Raw genomic sequence first — 6,863 nt, forward strand, 5'->3', positions numbered from 1 at the left:
ACTGTGTCCCAGTCTGGGTGACAGAGTGAGACCAAGAGAAAAAAAAGCATAGTTCCCTTTTTCCTCATTAGAAACTATTTTTCATTTCCTAGAAATATTTAAATTTTACTAACATGTCTGAGCAGAAGAAGGGAAAACACAGTATATCATGAGTAGACCATTGAGTTCACCAGAAAACTCCCAAACAGAATTGAGGAACTTGTTATATTCTGTAACACTTGTTACATTCAAGAGTTTTTCAGAGAGAAGTATGACTTATAATAAATAATTTGAAAAGCTGAATCTTGAAGACCTTTTTTTTTTTTTTGCCGGATCTACAAGTTATTTTATTGAAGGTCCAAGATGGCGGATGAGGCCACGCGACGTGTTGTGTCTGAGATTCTGGTGCTGAAGACAAATGCTGGACCCCGAGATCGGGAGTTATGGGTGCAGCGACTGAAGGAGGAATATCAGTCCCTTATTCGGTATGTGGAGAACAACAAGAATGCTGACAACGATTGGTTCCGACGAGTCCAACAAGGAAGGGACTCGGTGGTTTGGAAAATGCTGGTATATCCATGACCTCCTGAAATACGAGTTTGACATCGAGTTTGACATTCCTATCATGTATCCTACTACTGCCCCAGAAATTGCAGTCCCTGAGCTTGATGGAAAGACAGCAAAGATGTACAGGGGTGGAAAAATATGCCTGACGGATCACTTCAAACCTTTGTGGGCCAGGAACGTGCCCAAATTTGGCCTAGCTCATCTCATGGCTCTGGGGCTGGGTCCGTGGCTGGCAGTGGAAATCCCTGATCTGATTCAGAAGGGCGTCATCCAACACAAAGAGAAATGCAACTAAGGAAGGATCAAGCCACTGAGGCAGGGCAGAGGGACCTTTGAGAAGCTGTGATCCTGTTTTCCTGTGCATCACACTTAACTCATCTAACTGCTTCCCCCGAACACCCTCCACCTCTAGCTGTTACTAAGTAGCTGCAGCAGGCATTGCTGGGGGAGAAGCAAACACCAAACAGTATTGCTACTTAGTTTCTAAGGCTGCACAGGGAAGGGAAAGACTGGGGTTTGGAAAATCTAGAGGCAATTTATATTCGCCCAAGGTGGAGCAACATGCGATCATGGAGGCATAGGGAGTAACTGAAAGTGAGTACATAGTCTTTCTGGTTTCTGGAGATAACAATAAAAGCTGCATCCTCTGGTAAAAAAAAAAAAAAAAGAAATTGAGCAAAGAACACACCAGTCACCGGGCGCAGTGGCTCACGCCTGTAATCCCAGCACTTTGGGAGGCCGAGGAGGGTGGATCACAAGGTCAAGAGATCAAGACCATCCTGGTCAATAAGGTGAAACCCTGTCTCTACTAAAAATACAAAAATTAGCTGGGCATGGTGGCGTATGCCTGTAGTCCCAGCTACTCAGGAGTCTGAGGGAGGAGAATTGCCTGAACCCAGGAGGCGGAGGTTGCGGTGAGCCGAGATCGTGCCATTGCACTCCAGCCCGGGTAACAAGAGCGAAACTCCATCTCAAAAAAAAAAAAAAAAGAACACACCAGTCTTCCTAGGCTGGGGGCCACCCTCCTCAAGCCATTTCTCACACTCTAGAAGCACAGAGCTTGCACAGTATTTAATAAAAAAGTCACCTTTATATAGAAATCAGACTCTGCCAAGACATCATCATGGACTATTTACAAACCTTCACATTATAAGTATTACTTTTATGGTTTTCCCTCCTTTCTTTCTCTACCCAGGGGCTCCAGTACTTTCCCCTGACTGATCCTGAAGTTGGGGGTGGGGGTTACTGTAAGGGAAGGGGTGGTAGGCTACTCATAACTTCTGGCACCAGCCTGAGGGTGTTGTCCCTTACCACAAGGTGGTGAACAGTCCCCTCCAATTGGTGGGGTAGAGGACTTGGTGCAAAGGCATGGGGGATTAGACAGAATAGGTGGGTTGGAGTAACTCCCCATAGGCACAAGCATCTGCAGCCTGTCCTAACCCCAGCTTGCACCCTCTCAACTCCTCAACTGGGTGTGTGTGTGGGGGAGGGGGCAACAGCTAGTTGCAGTAGGGGGATCAGCCCGGCCCTGGGTAGTGGGAGAATCCCCCACCCGGTCCCCACTCCAACAACAGCAAGCAAACTGTCTATCCATCTGAAGGTGGGAACAGATGGCAGGTAGGTGGGAAGAATCAGGCTAGCACTGCCCCCAGCCTCTGTCCAACACGGAGGAATTGAGGTAGCAAATGGCTGAAATGCTCTGACTAGGGGTCAAAAGGGAAGTGAAGGAAAGGACAGTGCCCGCAGCCTAGGGGCTGGAAGAAGGCAGACCTTGCTTGTAAAGTGCTGTAGCCTCTAGCATGGCTAGGCCCCAGGCAAACTTGGAAGAAGGCAGACCGGCCAAGGAACCAGGTACCGGACATTCCTGACTGGTATATGCAGGGGTGGCTGGGGAAAGTGGGGTGCTGACTCTGCCATTAGCCTTCACTAGCCACCAACCACCTCTTGGCCACACACAAACCAACACCCAACCAATACTGTGGGACTGATCCACTCACAGCTGAAGGGTAAGGGCCAACGGAGTTTATTCAGGGTTGTGGCCCCAGCCTGGGCTCCTCAATGGAAGCCACACCTTGAGCCTGGGAGTTTCTCGCTGGGGCAGGGGGGTGCTTGTGTGTGCCACTTCCCAGGCTCGCATTTCATAGACGATCACAGAAAAATCCACGTGGATGCGGGGGCTATCCTGAGGAATCAGATTCTTATGCACTCGCCTCAGCTTGGCCTGCTTCTGCCCGTTCTTGGTGACGATTGTCTAGAACTCGTGAGCCAGATCCCCTGCTCATCATAGAACATGGAGCCGCGGGGCGTGAATACGAAGTGGGGCACAGCTTGGGCCCCGAGGCCGCACCAAAGCTTGCTCAGTGCCTGCTGCCTCGGAGCCGCAGTCCCGGCCGCCGACGTGAAGGGCCACAGGCCCCGAGCTTTGGAGATGCTGGCGCCCGTGTCAGGGCCGCTGGCGCATCGCTGGCCCCGCAGCCGCTGTGCTCACACCGCAGTCGGCTCCACACCATACCCTGCCCCAGCAGTGGCTCGCAGCTGCCGCTGCCGCCGCCTCCGCAGGCTCGGTCCTGAAGACCTTTTTAAGAGCCTAAGCCATCGACTTCTGCTTCAAAGAATACAAAGACAGAGACTTTTCCAAGTTAATATCCCTAATTTCTCAGATAAAGGCATTGCAAACTGAGTGGTTCCTACCTTCTTAACTCCTTCCACTCCTGGCCATACTGCTCTCCAGTCATACTAGTTTCAGCATTATCTCATGAACATTTTCTACATTTTCTTAATAAGCCTGGAATACTTTCCTCTCATGTCCTCAACAAAGTTCTACTTATTTATTACCTTAACTCAGATGTCATCTCTGACATGGAAATGTACCCTCAATCTTCCCAGATAGAATCAATTACCCATAATGTATGTACTTGTCTCTTCTAGTAGCTAATGAAGATTGGAAATGTGTCTAATTCATCTGTGCATCTCTAGAGCCCATTGTAGAATAGGCATTCAATAAATGTTTGTCAACTAATTGACAGAGGAATTAATATATTGACAAAAACTTGTTTCAGATGCTGCTTGGTGAAGATTAGAACTTGCTCCTAGGTAAATAATTGAAGAATTTAGAGAAGACACTGCAGTGAGAGCCCAGCCACCATCTACCTAACCTTAGAAAAATCACTTCAGGGCCGGCCATGATGGCTCATGCTTGTAATCCCAGCACTTTGGGAGGCTGAGGTGGGCTGATCTCTTGAGGTCAGGAGTTCGAGACCAACAGGCCCAACGTGGCAAAACCCAGTCTTTACTAAAAATACAAAAATTAGCTGGGCATGAGGGTGCACGTCTGTAATCCCAGTTACTCAGGAGGCTGGGGCAGGAGAATTGCTTGAAACCAGACAGTGGAGGTTGCAGTGAGCCAAGATTATGTCACTGCACTCCATCTTGGGCAAAACATCAAGACTCTGTCTCAAAAAAAAAAAAAAAGAAAGAATAAAAGAAAGAAAAAAAAGAATTGGCTCAGAATATTGACGTGATTTTTTTTTTTTTTTGGGATGTCTCACTCTTTCCCTCAGGCTGGAGTGCAGTGGCCTGATCTCGGCTCAGGCTCACTGGTTCTCCTGCCCCAGCCTCCTGAGTAGCTGGGGCTACAGGCACTGGCCACCAGGCCCGGCTAATTTTTGTATTTTTAGTAGAGAAGGGGGTTTCACCACATTGGCCAGGCTGGTCTCGAACTCCTGACCTCAAGTGATTAGCCCACCTTAGCCTCCTTAAGTGCTGGGATTACAGGCATGAGTCACCTTGACCGACATCTGGGCCAATTTCTTAATACAATTAAAAGGTTCTAATTGATCAATTATTCTCAGCCTGGAATGGGATCAGCCTCAAGTGTTTTGGATCAGAAAAATCGTTGTGGTCTTCTAATAAAATGATTAGTAATCCTATGAAATTCTGAATATAGGCTTTATGGGAAGCTTATGGCTCAGCTATAAATTTCAAGTATATTTTATCCACTGCCACATATTCTGTTATTTCCATTTATGCTTCATACTATTTCTATATTTATTTTATTTTATTTTATTTTTTTATTGCATTTTAGGTTTTGGGGTACATGTGCAGAGCATGCAATACAGTTGCATAGGTACACACATGGCAGTGTGTTTTGTTTGCTTTCTCCCCTTCACCCACATTTGGCATTTCTCCCCAGGCTATCCCTCCCCACCTCCCCCTCCCACTGGCCCTCCCCTTTTCCCCCCAATAGACCCCAGTGTTTAGTACTCCCCTTTCTGTGTCCATGTGTTCTCATTTTTCATCACCCGCCTATGAGTGAGAATATGCGGTGTTTCATTTTCTGTTCTTGTGTCAGTTTGCTGAGAATGATGTTCTCCAGATTCATCCATGTCCCTACAAATGACACGAACTCATCATTTCTGATTGCTGCATAATATTCCATGGTGTATATGTGCCACATTTTCCCAATCCAGTCTATCATCAATGGGCATTTGGGTTGATTCCAGGTCTTTGCTATTGTAAACAGTGCTGCAATGAACATTCGTGTGCATGTGTCCTTATAGTAGAACGATTTATAGTCCTTTGGATATATACCCAGTAATGGGATTGCTGGGTCAAATGGAATTTCTATTTCTAAGGCCTTGAGGAATCGCCACACCGTCTTCCACAATGGTTGGACTAATTTACACTCCCACCAACAGTGTAAAAGTGTTCCTTTTTCTCCACATCCTCTCCAGCATCTGTTGTCTCCAGATTTTTTAATGATCGCCATTCTAACTGGCGTGAGATTGTATCTCAATGTGGTTTTGATTTGCATCTCTCTGATGACCAGTGACGATGAGCATTTTTTCATATGATTGTTGGCCTCATATATGTCTTCTTTCGTAAAGTGTCTGTTCATATCCTTTGCCCACTTTTGAATGGGCTTGTTTGTTTTTTTCCTGTAAATCTGTTTGAGTTCTTTGTAAATTCTGGATATCAGACCTTTGTCAGATGGGTAAACTGCAAACATTTTTTCCCATTCTGTTGGTTGCCGATTCACACTAGAGACTGTTTCTTTTGCTGTGCAAAAGCCGTGGAGTTTCATTAGGTCCCATTTGTCTATTTTGGCTTTTGTTGCCAATGCTTTTGGTGTTATTTCTATATTTCTTATATTCATACTTATAATTAAACAGGCTGGCCAACATGGTGAAACCCCAACTCTACTGAAAATACAAAAATTAGCTGGACGTGGTGGTGTGTACCTGTAGTCCCAGGTTCTCCGGAGGCTGAGGCAGGAGAATCACTTGAAGTCAGGAGGTGGACATTGCAGTGAGCCAAGATTGCGCCACTGCACTCCAGCCTGGTGACAGAGTGAGACTTTGTCTCAAAAAAAAAAAAAAAAAAAAGTTGGCACTTAATAAACTAGCAGTTTTTTTTTCTGAGGACATCTGTTATAGATTAAAAGAAATCAACTAGCAGTCTTTGAAATGGACACTGTAGTCTACCTTTATGGCTAGTAATGAGAAAAGTGTACAATGCTTAATAAAATAAAAACCTCAACCCACTAGGAGACCTAAAAGACAAGGGAAGGCACGCTAGCTTTTTCCATGGCAGATTCCCCCAGGCTGAGTTAGTCATCTGTTAGGTATTCCTATAGTAGTTGTGCATATCTATTTCATTTTCTTATCATATCGAGTAACATATACTTAAGTTTCTCTTTCTCCTACTATACCATGGAATGCCTTAAAAAAATGTATATTGGGTGCCCGGGAGGCAGGGCAGGGGTCATCGTCATAAAAAAAAAAAAAAGAAATGTATATTACTTATTCAAGATCCTCAGCATCTTGCTGAAGATCTTGCCCATAGCAGATACCTAATCGATATTTGTTTGACAAACGAATGAGAAAGGTGGAATGTGAATTGAACCTTGAGGGTTTCAGTAAGCAGAGAAACAATAGAGAGCTTTACTCAAGGGAGCGACACAATCAACTGCATTTGCAAGATTATTCCAATTTGCTTTTATTATATTAGAGACCATGATTATTTCAAAGCAATAGTTTACAAGAGCTGGCTTATACCAGGTTGCAGGAACCAACTGTTGAATTTTTAGGAATTTTAAAAGCCAGTTGTTAAAACAGTCTCTTTTCACAAGATGGCGCTGAAAGTGAAGAAGGAAGCCCCTGCCCTTCCTAAAGCGAAGCCAAAGCGAAGGCTTTAAAGGCCAAGAAGGCAGTGTCGAAAGGTGTCCACGGCCACAAGGAAAAGAAGATCCACACATCAACCATCTTTCAGCGGCCCAAGACAATTTGACTCCAGAGGCAGCCCAAATATCCTCTGAA

At 45.4% G+C, this 6,863-nt stretch overlaps 2 pseudogenes; one reads left to right on the top strand and one right to left on the bottom strand.

Moving 5' to 3' along the window:
• The first annotated feature begins 334 nt into the window (after positions 1 to 334).
• On the top strand, positions 335 to 1,217 carry LOC100390730 (ubiquitin-fold modifier-conjugating enzyme 1 pseudogene; annotated as a pseudogene).
• A 1,352-nt stretch (positions 1,218 to 2,569) lies between these two features.
• On the bottom strand, positions 2,570 to 4,343 carry LOC100392305 (tumor suppressor candidate 2 pseudogene; annotated as a pseudogene).
• Positions 4,344 to 6,863: the final 2,520 nt, after the last annotated feature.

The sequence above is a fragment of the Callithrix jacchus genome, chromosome 5, assembly GCF_049354715.1.
Source record: "Callithrix jacchus isolate 240 chromosome 5, calJac240_pri, whole genome shotgun sequence".
NCBI classification, from domain to species: domain Eukaryota; kingdom Metazoa; phylum Chordata; class Mammalia; order Primates; family Cebidae; genus Callithrix; species Callithrix jacchus.